Genomic DNA, 21,865 nt, shown 5'->3' with positions numbered 1-21,865 from the left:
TTATACTTTGTATTTTAAAAAAGAAACTGAAGTGATCGAAGTGAAGTGCATGTATGTCATTGTTTAAAGTGCAAAAAATGGAGGGACCCACTAAAAAGACAGAGCTTGTAGAATGTGGGCCCCTCTGGAAAAGAACATCGATGGAAAGATAAATTGAAGCATCGTAAATACAAAAAAAAAAATGAAAAGGAAGAAGTCTGGAAGCCCACTGAAAATTAGATTAACAGAAATAATACACTTTCATAGACGCGAAAAAAAAAAACATGAAACAGGACTATAATAGACAACAAAACAACTACTAAAGAAAATGCTGTACGGGACAAAATGGGATGGACAAGACTGACAAACAGAAGACAAAGTAGCAGACAAAAACGCACAACGAAGACAGCGATCTTCGGCAGTAGCATGCCAAGAGAAACAGATGATAGTTGTGGGGGGGGGGGAGTAATATTTTATTTTAACGTCTGAAAAAAAAGACAACGAAATAGAGGGACGTGTAGAACAGGAGTAACATACATAAATAATAACTCCTATATAGACGCTTTTGGCAAAATGGAATAGATGACAACAAACATCCAAGAAAAAAAAAATACCATTAATATTATTCTTCGAAGAGGGGACAAAGTGAGCAGGTCAGTATGTAAGAAAGAAGGCCAAATGGCTATAGTTCAGTGCTGTAGAGTCATTCGATTGCAATAAAAACGACTTCATTCTCCTCTTGAAAGAATATATGGATGAAGCGTTTTATATGTCATGATTTAAAGAATTCCAATGATTTGGGCCTACATAAATAAGTGTGTTTTAGCAAAAATCGTTATTTTTTTTTTTCACTTCATTCATTTTTTCCATCTCCAACAGAACTTGTAAATACATTTTTCCTTCCACATAAAATATAGATACATTTATGTAGTTATGTGAATATTACAAAATATGATAAATGAAAGTTATAACTAGAAATTTCGTGCTCGGCGGGTCGCGCAGCCGAGCACATTGTATCCCCCGAACCCACAGCATCAAGAAGCATACCCTTTTGGATTTATATACCTTTTCATGTATAAAGACGGAACAAGCGAGGGCGCCATCACCAAAAACCATAGGCATCTTTGTCCTTTCATAATACACCTTCATGCCAAGTATGAAGATGATCGAAGAAGAACTGCAGCCAGTAGAGCGCTCACAACCAGACGCTATTGGATTTACCTTTTTATGTATAAAGACGGAACAAGCGAGGGCGCCATCACCAAAAACAATAAGCGTCTTCGTCTATTCATAATACACCTTCATGCCAAGTTTGAAGATGATCGAAGAAGAACTGCAGCCAGTAGAGCGCTCACAAGCAGACCCTATTGGATTTACCTTTTCATGTATATATAAAGACGGAACAAGCGAGGGCGCCATCACCAAAAACCATAGGCATCTTTGTCCTATCATAATACACCTTCATGCCAAGTATGAAGATGATCGAAGAACTGCAGCCAGTAGAGCGCTCACAACCAGACGCTATTGGATTTACTTTTTTATGTATAAAGACGGAACAAGCGAGGGCGCCATCACCAAAAACAATAAGCATCTTCGTCTATTCATAATACACCTTCATGCCAAGTTTGAAGATGATCGAAGAAGAACTGCAGCCAGTAGAGCGCTCACAAGCAGACCCTATTGGATTTACCTTTTCATGTATATATAAAGACGGAACAAGCGAGGGCGCCATCACCAAAAACCATAGGCATCTTTGTCCTATCATAATACACCTTCATGCCAAGCATGAAGATGATCGAAGAAGAACTGCAGCCAGTAGAGCGCTCACAAGCAGACCCTATTGGATTTACCTTTTCATGTATAAAGACGGAACCAGCGAGGGCGCCATCACCAAAAACAATATGCGTCTTCGTCTAACTATAATACACCTTCATGCCAAGTATGAAGATGATCGAAGAAGAACTGCAGCCAGTAGAGCGCTCACAACCAGACGCTATTGGATTTACCTTTTTATGTATAAAGACGGAACAAGCGAGGGCGCCATCACCAAAAACAATAAGCGTCTTCGTCTATTCATAATACACCTCCATGCCAAGTTTGAAGATGATCGAAGAAGAACTGCAGCCAGTAGAGCGCTCACAAGCAGACCCTATTGGATTTACCTTTTCATGTATAAAGACGGAACAAGCGAGGGCGCCATCACCAAAAAACCATAGGCATCTTCGTCTAGCCATAATACACCTTCATGCCAAGTTTGAATATGACCGAAGAAGAACTGCAGCCGGTAGAGCGCTCACAAGGAGATCTCTGCGGCGGCGGCGGCGGCGGCGGCGGACGCGGCGCGACGAGGCCAAATCCATAGTATCCTCCGAACTCTGTTCGGGGGATACAAATATACAAATGATGAGGTGAAAAAGAAAAAACGCACACAAAAAGAAAAAAAACATTCTGAAGTTACGAAAATGCATGAGATGGGGAGGAATGCTGGAGAAGCAAAGCTTGTAGGGTGCATTCCCCCCAAACATATTTATATTACCATCTTTCGATCTTCTACTTAGCACATGAGACTAAATTTACAAAAAGAATTACACAAACTACAGATAAAAACCTAACTAGCCCTAGACAAACACTCAGACAAATCCAATCCACAAACTAAGTCGCTGTCATGCAGAAAATAGAACATAAAACGTCAGACAGAAAGATGAAGAAGAACTGATAACATGGTTGGAAAATAGAAAGAAAAAAACAATGTCGATTTGTGGAACTGTGACCGGATAAAGATACAAATTGTTTGCGATCTGTAAGGTAGCTCCTCAACCACTCCAAGGCCTTCCCACGGATACCATAGTGACACAATAATATTTATAAAGAAGTATTTTATGATCGATGGTATCGAAGGCCTTGGAGAAGTCCAGGAAAACTCCCGATATATGGTAATGTTGGTCTACGGCTTTGGCCACTTTTTCAACAAAGGAGAGAATAGTCTTTGCGGGCGACGTATTTTTAGCCTGAATCAGTCCTTGATCGCCAGTCCATAGAGGGCGCGACGGTGTGGAAGTCAAGTCGACTAAAAATACGTCTAGTAAGAAACCTCTGAATAGAGGCGTGGAACCGGGCGTGGCAAGACAGTTGCCAGTCTTTAATATCGAAGTTTCATTGGCTGAGCACCAATGTCAATCAAAACACATTGCAGATCCCACAGACATTCTAGTCTACTCTCCTAGGTATAATACAGATTGTCTTTCAGTGAAAATAGAATTTCCCTGTCTCTTTCACATTATCATAGTATTTTGTCATTCTTTCCCATTCATTTTCAGGTGTATAACATCTTACCTTACTTCAAATAAGAGAATGATAGCAGTCAATGCAACTACAAGCATTTGAAAATTCATGAGGGTTCTTCACGTGGAAACTACTCCAAAATTACTGCCGAATGCAAACCTTTCACTGTTATTGTCTAATTCTCTGTGATTGTCGGTTTTGAAAATGTAATTTATGAATTTTCCCATTGGCAATTTTTTTCACTTTGAAATACTCTATATTTTCATATTAAATCTTTTAAGATATTTGCTAAACATCAATAAAATCTGCCGTCAATATAACAATCTCTACTGCCAAGCACCATTGACATTAAACAGGCATTTCCTGACGTTTTCTTTGGTGTTCACACTGTCATAGGAAAACTCGTCCGTAATACATTTCCTGTGAAAGGGAAACTTGGGAAAAGAGAGGATCTGCGACACAAAAAGGATTCCTGCGAAGCCAAAGGCCCAGGGGAAATAATATGGTGCACTCTTTGCAATCACGAAATTACGAGACGTCATTCAGTCTTTCAGAAGGTTTAATGATGGCGGTACAGGTATACTAGTAAAGGGAAGTCGATGCTGATTAATATTTTCTACACAAATAATTATGTAGATAAGGACATCTCTTCTGTCTATTCGGAATGTATGCCTATGTCGAAAAGTGTGTGTGAAGCTGAATTGAAAACACCAGCTGTATGTGGATGATGCACAAAAAACGACCTGTTAGGAAAGTGGGGCGCAACACGCAAAATCTGTGACGAGTCCAAAGCGCCAGTCAATATCCGTGTGGCTCAGTTATTATTGAAGCGTCTGGCACCGTTTTCACCAGAAATATCTCGGTTAGAGGAAAGTTATTGTTGATTACGTAGATACTTATTTGTTTAGATCTGTCAGAAATATACTTTCCCATCTTTCTTGACAGGATTTTATTAAAACGGTGTTCTTTCATTTTCTTTGTCGAAGGTATTCGAAGGATCGTTAATCCGAAAACGAAATAAAGTTCAAATTCCGAAAATGAAATGAACTCCGAAAATGAAATGAACTTCTAAACTGTAATATTTTGTTATTGCTACTCCAGGGTTCCACAATTATATTTTTCTCAATTTACTTTATTTTGATTATGCAACCTTATTCTCTGTTACCAAAGAAAGTGAAATGTAATATGCTCTTTCCGAGAAATGAAATAAAATTTGAATTGAATTGAATATAAGAAAAGGTATGATATTACGCAGTGAAAATTGAACGAAAACAGACATTTACACCACAGAGAGAGGGGGGGGGGGGGGAGAGATGTGAAAAATACACAAACAACCCGATACGCTCACTGGCGACTTGAATACAATCGTACAATTTGCAAATTGCATTGTTAATGAAAACATGAACAATTCCTCCCTCTCCGCTGTATATGCTCCCATATACATGTAGTCATCTATGATCCCGTTTACAGTGCGAGGCTCGGCCGCGGCTCGGCCGCGGCCGAGCCAGCCTTCATTTCAGTGTAAACGCGCAAAAGGCAAAATGTTGTTGTTTGTTGTTTTTGTATTTGAGGCGCGTCATTCAAATATGAATATTTACGCCTTTATCTTTATAATATGATTATTTTACATATAATAAATAAAAAAATAAAAAATAACTTTTTGCAATCATTTTTATGCGAGCTATGTGTCTGCTGTTATACGGTTGGGGCAAATAAGTTCTGGTGCATGCTGATGGCAAACTCTGATCAGCCCGGCTCGTTGCATTGAGCAGGCTTCTCGGTCGCGCACACAGACCTAGATCCCTCATTTGCCGCACTCAGGACCCTCTGCCCAACGCATATATTGTGCACAAGCAGACTCCCGAATGCGATATATAAACATCAAAATTATGATATTATTTCATATATACTTTCCATTAAATAAACATATAATTTACAAATAATTCATTTTTTTTCCTTATGTAATAAGCAAACATCCGGTTGTGCAGTGTGCAAATCTAGATTAAATAAAACTCGAAAGATAATTATCTGTATAACTTTATTAGACTTATATAATTCTTTTGGAAAACCTTCTTGTTCTCTTCACATATGTGATTAGTGCCCTCAAATGATCAACATTTTTTGTGGATAATACTTTTCTGATATCCCGTTGATCTATGCCTCCAATGTCTGCGATCAACATGGCTCTCTCTATCAAATATTTCGGACAATCATATAAAAAATGACTTAAATTTTCCTTTTCCGGGCAATGTGGGCAGTTGCCAGTTTCATGCAAATTTACTTTCCACTTATCATAATTCAGTCCAATATTACCCATACGGACTTGATGAATAAGGATTTGTTCTTTCCTGTTGTTTAAACTGCACTCATATTTTCCACTTACATACTTCTGTACTTCTTTTAAAGGGGACTGTGTTTCTTCCCATCTTTTTTGCCACTTCTTATTAAAATGACTACTCAAAACACATTTAACTTCCATCTTATTGAGTCCATTATTGATTCCGATATGTTTCTCTTGTAGGGCTGTTTTTGCCGCTTTATCTACTGTCTCATTGCCCGTGATGCCACAGTGGCCGGGTACCCATTCAAAGTTTTTTCGATGCGGGGCCAAAATGCGGGGCCAAAATTAGCCTTTAAACAAGGCGACTCGCTCTGCGTGCCCCCGTATAGCGCGTTTACCCCACAAACCTGTTGGCCGGCGAGCGGAGCGAGCCGCCTTTATCCACTCGTTCAGGGATGTGTACTTTTGTCGTTGTTGTTGCTTTATATTCTTTGACAAATTTGCGTACAAATTTGACGCAGAAAATACACACGGCACCAAGGCAAGCCTCGTTAATATTAAGTAGAATAAGAATAGTTAGCCAATCATAATTAATTCGTAACAATTTGTATTGTTACGAATTTAAAGGGAAGCAGTCCTGAGATTTTCACTGTAATGATAATTAAGAAGAGTAAAAAATATAACCTTTCACCAATTTATACGCGTAGACATCAAAAATTGTCTCCGCACGCGATTTTTAAAAAATAATTCCTGCAAGCGATCGTGTAAGAGCCTGCCAAAAGGTGCAACGTCATTGATGCCCTACTCTCAAGTTGACAGCCGTGCCTCAGAAAACCAATTTAAGTGTTCAAAATGATCATATCTGATTTTTTCATAAAATGTGACAATATGTTTTTATAATTTCAAACAAAATATTTCAAGCTTATTTATATATACAATTGATATAAAAATAAATAGTAAACATGTATTTATAAATAACTAGGGATGACGAGCAGAACACCGCTGGAAAGAGTTGTGCATCGATGACGTATGACTCTCCGCCAAGACTTGCTCATTAATTGCAGAGTCACACTTTTTTAACCGAAATGTACGAGCTTATTTGGTGATTTGAAAGTTTGTTTTTGATGAAAGTAGTTCATTGGAGGTACCAACAACAACATATTTTTTCAAATTTCGTGAGGACTGCGTCCCTTTAATACGTCCCTACCTTTTCCTCGGGCCGGTCATCTTTTCAAGCAATGCCTCTGGCCTCTTAGTGCAATAATAATATTGTTCCTACGTCATATGGCTCATCCTGATGATGTTGCAGAAGAGTATGGGGGTATACAGAGGAGAGGGTAAACAAATACTTTCTTTTTAAATTTATAATACAATGTATTTACAAACTACGATCGTATTCCGGTTCGCCAGTGAGTGTGTGTATCGGTAGAGGGGGGTACTTGTGAGTGTTCTCGTTCAATTTTCACTGCGTAATATTACTTCTTTGTTACATCATCATATTTTCTCGCTAAAGACAGTTTAGTTTTTTTTTCATCTTCGTAATTATGAAACCTTCGTCTTCGGAATTAACAGTCCTTTGAACAACTTCGGAAAGGGCATGTATGAAAGAACACAATTCCTATGAAATTTTGTCATAAAAGGCAGAGAGTGTCTATCTCTGACAGATCTAAACAAATTTGTATATTCGTAATCAACAATTCATGGCTCTCCTCTAAACGAGATGTTTCTCGTGAAAGTGGTACCAGACGCTTCATTTGAGCCACATGGATCTTTTCTGGCGCTTTTGACGTGGTCATAGATTTTGTGCGTTGTGCTCTAGTTTCGTAACATGTATTTTTTTTTTTTTTTTTTGGGGGGGGGGGGGAGTCATTGTGTGTGTGTGTGTGTGTGTGTGTGTGTGCGCGCCATCCACATAGATTAGCTCGTTAATGTTATTTAATTCAGAGTTCACTTTCTACATAGGCATGCATTTTGAATATCTAGAAGAGATGTCCTTATCTACATTTGAGATTAAAATGTTAATCAAAACCTATATAATTGAGCCTTCTGTGAGACTGGCGTCTCGTAATTTCATGATTGTAAAGAATGCACCATATTCCCCTTGCACTTTGGCTTTGTAGGAATCCTTTTGTGTTGCAGGTCCTCTCTTTCCCCTGTCACAGGAAATTAATGTACCATGGACGGGTTTTCCTATGATAGTGTGATCATATACCACGAAATACCTCTCTAATGTAGATGGTGCTTGGCAATAGAGATTGTTATCTTGACGGCAGATTTTATTGATGTTGAGCAAATATCTTAATAGATTTACTATGAAAATAAGAGTATTTCAAAGTGAAAAAATTACCAATGGGAAAAATTAATAGATTACACTTTCAGAACAGACAATCACAGTGAATATCTCGTAGACTTTACAACAGTGAGAGGTTTGCATTCGGCAGTAATTTTGGAGTAGTTTCCACGTGCAGAACCCTCATGAATTTTCAAATGCATGTAGTCGCATTAAGTGCTATCATTCTTTATTTGAAGTGAGATAAGATGTTATATACCTCAAATGAATGGGAAAGAATGACAAAATACTATGTGAAAGAGACAGGGAAATTCTATTTTCACTGAAAAACAATCTGTATAATACCTAGGATAGTAGACCAAAATTTCTGTGGGCTCTGCAATGTGTTTTGATTGACATTAGTGCTTAACCAATGAAACTTCGATATTGAAGACTGATGGCAACTGTCTTGCCACGCCCGGTTCCACGCCTCTATTCGGAGGTTTCTTACTAGACGTATTTTTAGTCGACTTGACTTCCACACCGTCGCGCCCTCTATATGGACTGGCGATCAAGGACTGATTCAGGCTACGTCTCCCGCTAGACTAAGGAGAGAATAGCATGAGATGTGTTGTGCTCTTGAGGCTGCGTTCACATAGAAGTATACGGTATTCGCTATTCGTTATTCGCTATTCGTTATTCGCTATTCGCTATGCGCCGTCAAGTCGACCCAGTACACCATCACCCGCACCATCAACTCCCTATCCCATGCAGTGAGGATTTCTTCCTCCTACACAATCATCCCAGCAATCTTATTAACAATTTCTAAACTGCATCAGAATGTCAGTCTACATGCTTATATCTGCTAAAGGGCAAATCCAGACCAAAATTTTCATCATTCATAAACGAAAGATGGTACAATACGCTGCTCGAAAATCGAACAAGCGCGATTCCCACTATGCTATACTATTCTATGCTATTCGGCATTTTCGAAGTGCCCTCTTATGTGACCCGGTGTTAGGAAATCCTATCGTTCGATTCAAGCTATTCGCGTGCCCTCGAAAACGAGCACTGTATACCCGAATAGTAAGTGAACGCAGCCTTACGAAATCCAAATTGAGAGTTAGATATGATATTATGCAAATCAAAAAAAAAAATAAGGAGTGTACAATATATAATTTTGTCGAACAATTTAGAAATCGAGGACAACAGAGAAATTGGTCTATAGTAATTACAAATATCTTTTTATTACCTTTCTTATAAATTGAAATTACTTTAGCGATTTTCATTTCCAATAGAACAACACCATTACTTAAGGATGAATTAAAAATATGAGTTAATGGTTCTCACTAATATTCTTTCAGATGATATTATCGATATCATCAGGTCCAGAGCTTTTCTTTTATTTTCCAAATTCATGATATCTTTTATTTCTAAATTTGTGACAGGATAAAAAAAGTGAGTTAAAATTGGGTAATGCAAGAAATTCATGGAAATTCGTTTGAGATGTGGGGATATTTTTAGCGAGGTCATATCCAACCTGGGAAAAATAATGACTAAATGTATCCGCTATCAACGCATGGTCTCTTGTTTCAACATCATCCGATTTAATTCTTGTTACTCGGGGTTTATCTTTTTTTTTTTTTATAAATGGCGCTGTTTATGAATTTTCAGGTCTTATTCACATCATGTTTGAAAAGGAATATCTGGGCCCCGTTGCAAGAAAGTTGCAATCAATTGCAAATAATTGCTAATTTTGAAACAACCATTCTGATTGGCTCAGGGTCTGCCCTATTAAGAAGACATGCATGCAACAATGATTTTGATTGGCCAGTGACAATCAGTTGCAAGTTGCGTTTAAACGCAAAGTTTCTAGCAACAGGGCCCTGATCCATATAATACTTCCTTTTTTCCATTACGTAATAATCTTGTGAGAATATTTCTATACATAGTGTATTTACGATGAGATTTTTGTTTAGATTTCAGTGCGTTTAATTCTGTCCGCGTAATATAAGTTTTTTTTTTTTTTTCGATTTATGGATCGTAAAAGAGATTTTGTTATCCATGGAAGTCTGGGATGCTTTTTATAACCAGACTGTTTAACTTTCACAAATGGAACATGCTTATTTAAATGAGATTTCAAACTTGCCATAAATGCATCAAACGATAAATCAGTATCTTGAAAATCATATACTTCAGTCCAATTTTCTTCTTGTAAACTATTCTTCAAACTTTGTAAATTTTCAGGTGTTGTTTTCCTAAATGTTTATTTAATGGAACTAATAATGGGTTTGGGGATAACCGGCACAACAGTGAAAATTGGGAAATTATTTGATGTATCAGACAAAATAATACTTGATTTAGGAGTAGGCATAATATTACAAAACATACTATCAAGAAGCTGTGTTATCTATACTCCGGGTTGGTTTATAGTTATAAGTGGCAAAAAAGAGGCAGAGAGCATGATATCAAGAAATTTCTGTGGGGCATTTAACGCTTGACATATAGAGATGTATATGTTAAAGTCCCAAATTATAAAACAATCTCTATTAATGAAAATTGGATTATGAGTTAAATCCTGCAAATACTCTAAAAACAAATTACTGTTGGAATTAGGAGGTCTGTACATAATCGCAATCAAAATATTCCTGGAATTTGGGAGCATTATTTCAATGATAAGAGATTCAATATCATTCATAGAGTTCAGTTCGGTATGAACAAAATAATCCCGGCCATGCTTTATATAAAAAGCGACCGCTCCTCCTATACCTTATTGATTCTATCATTTGTGATAAAATCATAACCAGGAAGCGCAAAAGAATTTGAGGAACTTTGAGTAAGCCACGTCTCAGTAAGCCCGATAACAGAAAATGAAGACTATTATCTAATAAAAGTTGTAAATCATCAAAATTACTATTCAAACTTCTGATATTCAAATGCATCAATGCAAAAGTATTGTCCAAACTCTCTAATGACTGAAATTAATTAATTGTGATCAGAACTTTGATAAGATATATTGTCTTCATTGATATTCAAACGATTAAAAAAAGAGTTTATGGTATTGGCCGCACGGTTATCATAACTCACTGAAAGATTACTGGTTCTCTGATCTTGAGGGATAATTCTAAAAAGATTACTGAAATCATCATCATTAAGAGATTGAAAAGAGAAATTATTAATCTGTGTCATAATAACAAACAGAACAGAGGATGAAATATCCTACATAGAATTTGACATGCATTTGCATATGCAGAGCGGGACCTGTTAAAGGAGAAGAGATAGGATAAAGACTGAATTGAAACTTAATTAAATGCATGACTAGCGACAACATAAACATGAAAGCATAAGCTGTAATACACATAAACAAGACAGGGGCGCACGCAAAACCCAGGTCGTGACTTAACGTCATGCACGTGGCATGGCGGAGCTCCCGGCGTGCTATAGGTTGTAAAGATACTAATGAAGTAATGCATGGTTGTCATACTAGAGAAACAAAGGTGGGGGAAATTGGAGAACATTAAAGGGACATTCCAGACGATTTTCATGATTTCACATCATGTATTACATAAATCAACAACTCCATGTATAAATTTGTGGAATTTATTGTGGTTCTTAAGCAGAGAAACAATACTTTGAAAAACCTTAAACAAATTACACTGAACAAGAATGATGACATAGGAGGTTCACATATTTCAGAAATGTAGCAGTGTAATTCCATAATAATACCGCTTGCTTGCGAGTTCGACTGTGTATAATCTATGAATGCCTTCTTCTTTTGTTCTGCTTTCTTGAGCTCCAACTCATGCATTCTTATGGTGACTCTGCCATGTCATCATCCTTGTTCATTACAATTTGCTCTAAATGTTGAAAATATTCTTATTCTTCATCCCATATCACAAATTCTGAAACTCTGTCCTCAGTATAACTAATTTATAGTTGTTCAAATGTAAAAATCTGAAAATCATCCGGAGGTCTCCTTTAAGGTAACAAGTACACGTGAAGTCCAGCAAGAGCACAGAAAATCAAAAGTATAATTCAAAAGCGAAACTGAGAATCCTAGCAAAGACATTTTAAAACATGCCTTTCTCGGGAATAGAATCAAATAGCCGTTTTTGTTTTCATACTTGAACATCATTTTTCAAAGTTAGTGCAGATAGACAAATTATTATACGATTTTGAGTGTAATTATGAAATTAGGAAACAGAGAAAAATACACATGAAGGGGTATATAAGTGCTTACGTCAATAACAACATGCACAATGCAGAACTAACAGCATATTAATTCGACCCAATGCAAATAATAGAGATAAATAGCTGAGAACTGCTCTCAATATGCGTCCATTAGACATCACGTTCCATTACAACACACAAAATGCAATTTTTTTTTTTATGCGAAGTTAGGATGCTATTACATAATTCAGTACGATGACCCGTTGTCAGGGAACCTGACGGCCGATGAATTAAAAAGAAGAAAGAAAAAAGGGTGCGGCTGTCATCAATAGAAGAAAAAAAAACAACAACTAGAAATATCGCTATGGCGACTGGTATGCCTCCGCCATAATACATGGTTCTCCCAATACAATTATTGTAGGTGTATAGCACAATGTCTTCACAACGTGTGATGACAGTTTCACATAACTGGCAAAATATTGAAATAACATGTTTGTCAGAAATGTCTTGAATGTACACTTCCCTTGAACTAGGTTTGCTATTATTATCTAAGAGTGCAGGTATCAATTTGGAGAATTGAGGATTTTTTACTTGACTGTTGACTGACCCTTTTATAAGTTTATCTAATGAGTAATTTTCAATGTATGAAGAAAAAGCGTAATTACAGTATAAAATAGATTTTTTTTTTTCATTTTGCATTGAAGCCTGGCCTTTGACCCTTAACCTTTGACTTTTGACCTGCTGGCAGGAAATTCCCAACAGAATCTCCAATAGGTAATACATGTAAGTTTTAAAAATAATCCAGCAAGCATTGCATATATGACAGAAATAGTGAGATTTTGAGGATATGACCTTCAAAACTAATCAAATAATTATTACATCATCCGTGGACAAGGTTTGGTGAACTAATTGTATGCTTGATCCAGTCTTGAGTTATCGCGTAAACGGATACAATTTTATGATTTGACCTTGACCTTTGACCTTTGGCCTTTACCCGATTTCACCCAAAATCTAATCAAGTAATTTCCCCCATCATACTTTATACTTGGACCAAATTTGGTAAAATTTCAGTCAATATTACTTAAGTTATCTCGTGAACGAATACGGACGGACGTACGGACGGACGGACAACCCGAAAATATAATGCCTCCGGCACCACTTCGTGGCGGAGGCATAAAAAGGATGTTGTGACCAATTAGACAGAACTTCAGCATGAAGTTACCATCAGATCATAATGAACAAAAAGAAAAAAAAACTGGTCGAGAAATACACGAAATGTCTCTGTGACGCCACTACCTACACTATGAATCACCCAAGGCAGTCGAGCTATTTCCATTTAAATGTATTTTAATGCAATGTGAACACAGGTGTGATTGTTTACTTGTGATATATTGTACTGTAGTAGACATTACCGAAATAACATGCTGGGGGGGGGGGGGGAGGAGGAAAAAAGCAGTGAAACGGCAAAGAAACAAGACTTAAGAATTACTGAATCAGCTTAAATCTCTTGTTCAGTATACCGAACACATGTGTCATGTGTGACACACTTTTGATACGAACTTGTTGTCTTCACACATACACACACGCAAAAAAAGAAGAAGAAGCAAGAACTTGTGCACCCCTTAGACGTACATAATGTAGGCCCATTCTCATAAGTCTGACGGGGTAAGGAAAAGAAAGAACAGACTTTAAAAAAAAAAGCATTATACACAGATTTTTCCTCACAGATTTTTTTGATTGAGTTAACATTTTGGTGCATACCTTGTCAAAATTAAGAATGAATCAAAATTCAACTCGTGCGACTATACAGAAGAAAGAAAAGAAGGATTGCCACACAAAGGAAGAAAAATGTAACATAAAAACTTCGCAATGTCTCAAGTTGATCTCCAGAAATGCAGCAGCGTTGTGCATCGTACAAACCATCGAACTGTACATCTTTAATTGGATTAAATTTCATAAAAAAAGAAGTGTATAAAGTTCGAATATTACATGAACGTGCAGACACAATAATTCTATTTCAGATCACCATTCAGTGATAAAGACGGTGACAAACGTTGGAGATAGAGGTATATCATGACTATAGATCCGAATCGTATTAAGACGACCATCATAAATATGAAGTCCGATGACCCGTCTCCCCAGAAAACAAACGAAAAAAAAAGGAAAAGGAAGAAGAAGAAAAAAAGGAAAAAAGCATGCATATATCCTGAGGTCCGGTCTTCAATTGCTGGCAGATATCTATAACGAAAGAATGTAGCACTCTGTACATAAATAAGGCTACCAGCGTTGAACAGTCAGGAAATAAACAGGCTCGAAAATAGGCTGAATATTATCGTAAGATGTCATTAAACCACACCAGGGAGGTGCTACAGAAGGAGAGAAAACTGTTGCTCTCCTTTGTTTGTTTGTTTGTTTGTTTGTTTGTTTGTTTGTTTGTTTGTTCGTTCGTTCGTTTGTTCATTTTCCATCCTATTATAGAAGATGGCTGGATAGCCCATATTCAGCTACGTTAAGCTGGTCTTCCACGGGGTCCAGTTGGATGTGAGGTGGGACCACTTCACCGGGTTAAATACCCTGCTCTTTGCAATGAATGAATGAAGCGGGATCTTTTACGTGCATGAGTTGTCACTCTCTCATACACGGGACCTCCATTTTATGTCCTATCTGAGGGACAGAGTGTTTTGCCTCTTTCTAGAGGGGACGTATGCTTACACCAGGGAGGTGTTAAGGCCGTGTCACACCTTTCCGGGCACTAGCTACGCGGGCTTGTGGCGAGGACAGCACGTAGAAGATTTTTTCGCGGGCGAACAAGAATGTTTGCAATTTTCGCACTCATTTCCTACCTACTAGACGCGTGCTACTAATTCGCTTCTACTTGAGTGCATTCCGTGTGACCTGCGTGAGAGCTTTGAAACCGATCCGTTTTCTGTTACGAGCGACTTATACGGGTACTGAGAAGTACCTGCGTTGGAGTTGCCTGCGAGTCGTGGGGGTTCGCTCGCAGAGGTACACGCAGAACACCATTAGGAGACCCTTACCGGCAGCACCTCGCAGGCAACTCCCACGCAGGTACTTCGCAGTCCCCGTATGCAGCCAAGATAATGACATTCCGTGGGACTTCTGCCATTCCTTCAGAGAAATTCCTTCACTGAGTTGTCAGCCCCCACGCGACTGGTACAAAGGTCACACAGTATACACGCAAGTAGAATTTAAGTAGAACGCGTCCAGCAAGTAAGACCCCGTTTGCAGTGCGAGCCCTGCCTCAATTGCGCGGCCGAGCCTCGCAATTTTGTCCGTTTACACAGCTGGGCTCGGCCGCGCTTTTAACTCAAACCTTTTTACTCGAGCCTCGCACTGTAAACGGGGTCTCTGTCGCCATGGAATTCAGTTGGCAAAGGGTCTGAGAACCAGACAATACCAAATTGCGTTTGTTTACAAGCAGAGCGCCACTACGACAAAATATTGAAAATATAATTTTCATGTCATTTCAGTTTGCACCTTACGAAAAAACTAGAAATACATGTTTATAATAATGAATTCTTTCCTAAACTGTTCTAAATCAATTCGAGCATTAAAATCTTACTGTAAAATAAAGCTCGTAATTCAATGAAAGGTGAAATGCGTTCTTCGTCTCCAAACTTCGTCTTGCAACTAGAGCGGTGCCGAGCATGACTTACAAGCGTAGTGGAATGCTAGACATCCCATTGTAACGCCTTGAAGTCAAACATGTGTTTGCATGAATTACGAAGAAAAAAAAAAGAAGATTTTTCGGGCAAAGGCCTTTGCCGAAGGAAAAATCCTTTGCAGGACAAAACCACCTTAAACTATACTAGTTTTCGATGTTGAGGGGGTTAATATCCTGAATAGCGAAATAGTACGGTCAGAGGGTTTGGAAGCCAGACTAAAATTGGCCGCGCATTTGGCCCAGTTTGCGCTTACACTGAGAAAAGGCCGGGCAGAGCGCCGAGACCACCTCCAGAGCGTGGCCAAATGCGCGGCCAATTTTGGCCCCGCATTTGACCTTTTGCGCGTTTACACTAAAATGAAGGCGGTCTCGGCAGCGGCCGAGCCGCGGCCGAGCCTAGCACTGCAAACGGGGTCTCTGTCCTCAGTATAACTAATTTATAGTTGATCAAATGTAAAAATCTGAAAATCATCCGGAGGTCTCCTTTAAGTGTGGGCAGGGAGGTATCACACCCCGTTTACAGTGAGAGGCTCGGCCGCCTTCATTTCAGTGTAAACGCGCAAAAGGCCAAATGCGGGGCCAAAATTGGCCGCGCATTTGGCCACGCTCTGGAGGTGGTCTCGGCCTTTTCTCAGTGTAAACGCAAACTGGGCCAAATGCGCGGCCAATTTTAGTCTGGCTTTCATCAAATCCTGCAAAGGATTTTTCGGGCAAAGGCCTTTGCCGAATGAAAAATCCTTTGCAGGACAAAACGACCTTAAACAAAACTAGTTTTCGACGTTGAGGGGATTAATATCCTGAATAGCGAAATAGTACGGTCAGAGGGTTTGGAAGCCAGACTAAAATTGGCCGCGCATTTGGCCCAGTCTGCGCTTACACTGAGAAAAGGCCGGGCGGAGCGCCGAGACCACCTCCAGAGCGTGGCCAAATGCGCGGCCAATTTTGGCCCCGCATTTGACCTCTTGCGCGTTTACACTAAAATGAAGGCGGTCTCGGCAGCGGCCGAGCCGCGGCCGAGCCTAGCACTGCAAACGGGGTCTCTGTCCTCAGTATAACTAATTTATAGTTGATCAAATGTAAAAATCTGAAAATCATCCGGAGGTCTCCTTTAAGTGTGGGCAGGGAGGTATCACACCCCGTTTACAGTGAGAGGCTCGGCCGCCTTCATTTCAGTGTAAACGCGCAAAAGGCCAAATGCGGGGCCAAAATTGGCCGCGCATTTGGCCACGCTCTGGAGGTGGTCTCGGCCTTTTCTCAGTGTAAACGCAAACTGGGCCAAATGCGCGGCCAATTTTAGTCTGGCTTTCATCAAATCCTGCAAAGGATTTTTCGGGCAAAGGCCTTTGCCGAATGAAAAATCCTTTGCAGGACAAAACGACCTTAAACAAAACTAGTTTTCGACGTTGAGGGGATTAATATCCTGAATAGCGAAATAGTACGGTCAGAGGGTTTGGAAGCCAGACTAAAATTGGCCGCGCATTTGGCCCAGTCTGCGCTTACACTGAGAAAAGGCCGGGCGGAGCGCCGAGACCACCTCCAGAGCGTGGCCAAATGCGCGGCCAATTTTGGCCCCGCATTTGACCTCTTGCGCGTTTACACTAAAATGAAGGCGGTCTCGGCAGCGGCCGAGCCGCGGCCGAGCCTAGCACTGCAAACGGGGTCTCTGTCCTCAGTATAACTAATTTATAGTTGATCAAATGTAAAAATCTGAAAATCATCCGGAGGTCTCCTTTAAGTGTGGGCAGGGAGGTATCACACCCCGTTTACAGTGAGAGGCTCGGCCGCCTTCATTTCAGTGTAAACGCGCAAAAGGCCAAATGCGGGGCCAAAATTGGCCGCGCATTTGGCCACGCTCTGGAGGTGGTCTCGGCCTTTTCTCAGTGTAAACGCAAACTGGGCCAAATGCGCGGCCAATTTTAGTCTGGCTTTCATCAAATCCTGCAAAGGATTTTTCGGGCAAAGGCCTTTGCCGAATGAAAAATCCTTTGCAGGACAAAACGACCTTAAACAAAACTAGTTTTCGACGTTGAGGGGATTAATATCCTGAATAGCGAAATAGTACGGTCAGAGGGTTTGGAAGCCAGACTAAAATTGGCCGCGCATTTGGCCCAGTCTGCGCTTACACTGAGAAAAGGCCGGGCGGAGCGCCGAGACCACCTCCAGAGCGTGGCCAAATGCGCGGCCAATTTTGGCCCCGCATTTGACCTCTTGCGCGTTTACACTAAAATGAAGGCGGTCTCGGCAGCGGCCGAGCCGCGGCCGAGCCTAGCACTGCAAACGGGGTCTCTGTCCTCAGTATAACTAATTTATAGTTGATCAAATGTAAAAATCTGAAAATCATCCGGAGGTCTCCTTTAGGTGTGGGCAGGGAGGTATCACACCCCGTTTACAGTGAGAGGCTCGGCCGCCTTCATTTCAGTGTAAACGCGCAAAAGGCCAAATGCGGGGCCAAAATTGGCCGCGCATTTGGCCACGCTCTGGAGGTGGTCTAGGCCTTTTCTCAGTGTAAACGCAAACTGGGCCAAATGCGCGGCCAATTTTAGTCTGGCTTTCAAACCCTCTGCCCGTACTTTTTCTTTATTCAGGATATTAACCCCCTCAACGTCGAAAACTAGTATAGTTTAAGGTGGTTTTGTCCTGCAAAGGATTTTTCGGGCAAAGGCCTTTGCCGAATGAAAAATCCTTTGCTGGACAAAACGACCTTAAAGTAAACTAGTTTTCGACGTTGAGGGGATTAATATCCTGAATAGCGAAATAGTACGGTCAGAGGGTTTGGAAGCCAGACTAAAATTGGCCGCGCATTTGGCCCAGTTTGCGCTTACACTGAGAAAAGGCCGGGCAGAGCGCCGAGACCACCTCCAGAGCGTGGCCAAATGCGCGGCCAATTTTGGCCCCGCATTTGACCTCTTGCGCGTTTACACTAAAATGAAGGCGGTCTCGGCAGCGGCCGAGCCGCGGCCGAGCCTAGCACTGCAAATGGGGTCTCTGTCCTCAGTATAACTAATTTATAGTTGATCAAATGTAAAAATCTGAAAATCATCCGGAGGTCTCCTTTAAGTGTGGGCAGGGAGGTATCACACCCCGTTTACAGTGCGAGGCTCGGCCGCCTTCATTTCAGTGTAAACGCGCAAAAGGCCAAATGCGGGGCCAAAATTGGCCGCGCATTTGGCCACGCTCTGGAGGTGGTCTCGGCCTTTTCTCAGTGTAAACGCAAACTGGGCCAAATGCGCGGCCAATTTTAGTCTGGCTTTCAATCCCTCTGCCCGTACTTTTTCTTTATTCAGGATATTAACCCCCTCAACGTCGAAAACTAGTATAGTGTAAGGTGGTTTTGTCCTGCAAAGGATTTTTCCTTCGGCAAAGGCCTTTGCCCGAACGGCGACTTCGTCGCCACGGAATCCAGTTGGCAAAGGGTTTGAAAACCAGACTATACCAAATTGCGTTCAAAGAGATTTTCCCCAGTGACTGCAGTGGTGACTGATTGCAGTGGTGGGGAGGAGAAAATCTCTTTGATTGCGTTTGTTTACAAGCAGAGCGGCACTACGACAAAATATTGAAAGGTTTGAATTAAAAGCGCGCCCGAGAGCCGAGCACGCTAGTGTAAACGGACAAAATTGCGGGGCTCGGCCCTGCAATTGAGGCTGGGCTCGGCCGCGGCTCGGCCCAGCCCCTCACTGTAAACGGGGTCAGAGTTTCAGAATTTTTGATAGGTCCTTATTGGGATGAAGAATAAGAATATTTTCAAAATTTAGAATAAATTGCAATGAACAAGGATGATAACATGGCAGAGTCACCGTAAGAATGCATATGAGTTGGGGCTCAAGGAAGCAAAACAAAAGAAGGGTTACAGTTCGTTATTACGAAGATTCGTTATTCCGAAGGTTCGTTATTCCGAAGGTACAAGTTCTTTCGTCCGAAGGTTCGTTATTCTGAAGGTTCGTTATTCCGAAGATTCGTTATTCCGAAGGTTCGTTAATCCGAAAATGTGATAAGGTTTGTTATTCCTAAGATTCATTAATCCGAAAATGAAATAAGGTTTGTTATTCCGAAGGTTCGTTAATCCGAAAGTGACACAAAGCTCGTTATTCCGAAGGTTTGGTACGGACCGTATTTCATTTCGGATCAACGAACCTTCGAAATAGCGAACCCTATTTCGTTTTCGGATTAACGAAACTTCGGAATAACGAACCTTCGGAATAACGCCACAACTGTTCGGATTAACGAACCCTTTTTCATTTTCGCATTAACGAACCTCTAGGTATAGGGAATTTGTGTGTTTCGGATTAACGAACCTTCGGAATAGCGAACCTTCGAAATAACTAACAGCACCCCAAAAGAAGAAGGCATGCATAGATTATACACAGGTGAAGTCGCATGATCGTAATGGAATAACTTACACTGCTACATTTCTGAAATAATATGTGAACCTCCTATGTCATCATCCTTGCTCAGTGTAATTTTTTAAAGATTTTTCAAAGTATTGCTTCTCTACTCAAGAACCACAATAAATTCCACAAATCTGTACACGGAGTTGTCGATTTATGTACTACATGATGTGAAATTATGAAAATCGTCTGGAATGTCCCTTTCATGGATCATCCTTGGCCGTCCAGATCTATTAAACACACATTTCAGGTTACATAATACAGTGTGAACACAGGTGTCATTATTATTTATCAAAATGGGTTTAACGACAGCAGGCGCAGAGTAACACGTCGTGTGGAAAACAGAATAGGGAGTTTTCGCAAGCACGACGCGGCCGGGATTTTAGCGTGTCGTGCGCAAAATTTGCTTCTGCGCATGATCAAATCCGAGAAAGGTCCCGTCCTGGGGAAATCGAGTACGGTGTTCAGCCAAAATAGCGTTCGGTCCCGATACTGGGCAGCGAGTGAGCCAGCCAACCAGCCAGCCAATCAGCGATCTGTCCCCACGTCTCCGTCCTGTACAGGAAAGCGAAACTGCTTAGATGTGGGGACGGGAGTCTGAGTACGGGGACTGTCACAGCCGATTGCTTCCGCGTATTCTCGGTCTTCCCGTCGTGTAGCGAAAACTCCCTAATGCCCAACAACGACGGCAATTTAAGGGGCTGCAGGATTGCAAGCTGTTCGCTTGGATTACGAATACTTTTCTCAACTCTTGTTTGATATAACTACCTAACCCCTATACAACCTATAACTACCTGATATCTACCTATTCCGGCGTATACACTCAATACGCCTACGTAATTTTATATTAAAAAAAGAAATTAAATCTTTGCATTCTATACAAATCCATATACAAATCAAAATGAGTATTGAATAAAGGAAAATGATATTCATTCGGTTTGATACCCCTTTTGATACGTCCAGTGTTAATATCGGATGTTTGTTAAGGCTCAATATTCGTGTATACAAATTCATACGAATCAAAAGAATCATTGAAAAACAACAGTAATACAGCCTACACCTTGCTGTATGATACACCTTCGGCAAGTATCAGAAGTGCATGAAGATTCAACATGAAGGAAACTCGTTTACACTGTACGAGAACAAAAAAAAAAAGTGAAAAATGAATACAGATAGTTGTTTCTAAACCAGGGAGGTGTTACAGAGATGGAGTGGCAACTCTTCGTAATTCGTGCAAACACATGTTTGGGTTCAAGGCGTTACAATGTTTATGTTCCAATATATGTAATCATGTCAAAGTGTATTACCTGTGTTTGATTGGAAATGAAAATAAAAAAACATGCATGTGAACATGCATGTGTAAAATGAAAATGAAAATGAAAATGAAAATGAAATGGGATGTCTAGGCATTCCACTACGCATCCTTGAGGGTTTTGAGATATTCAAGATGGCCGCCAAAATGGCCGCCAAAACCGGAAATTCCCACGTATTTCCTTCTAAATGGTGAGATATTGAAAGGAATTGATGGATTTAACCTATTTCGAGGGTGCTGAATACGAATCTGGATGATGCAACTCTTGCATCCTTGAGGATGCTCGCCACCGCTCTGGTTGCAATAGTCTGGGTGCCAAAGCCACTTTTTGGGCCTAACCTTGTTTTACCGTCCACCCAATGTTTTTTGATGGTTTTGCCCTATTTCGGGGGTGCTGAATCCGAATCTGGATGATGCAACTCTTGCATACTTGAGGGTTTTGAGATATTCAAGATGGCCGCCAAAATGGCCGCCAAAACCGGGAATTCCCACGTATTTCCTT

At 40.4% G+C, this 21,865-nt stretch overlaps 1 protein-coding gene across 1 annotated transcript in view; it reads right to left on the bottom strand.

The window, feature by feature from the left end:
• LOC140234292 (dual specificity protein phosphatase 23-like) overlaps positions 1-21,865 on the bottom strand; it is a 50,307-nt gene that overhangs the window by 15,201 nt on the left and 13,241 nt on the right. The gene's annotated exons all lie outside the window — the stretch shown is intronic.

This window comes from Diadema setosum, chromosome 10, assembly GCF_964275005.1.
Source record: "Diadema setosum chromosome 10, eeDiaSeto1, whole genome shotgun sequence".
In the NCBI taxonomy this organism is placed as follows: Eukaryota; Metazoa; Echinodermata; class Echinoidea; order Diadematoida; family Diadematidae; genus Diadema; species Diadema setosum.
This window is presented reverse-complemented; position numbering and strand designations above follow the sequence as displayed.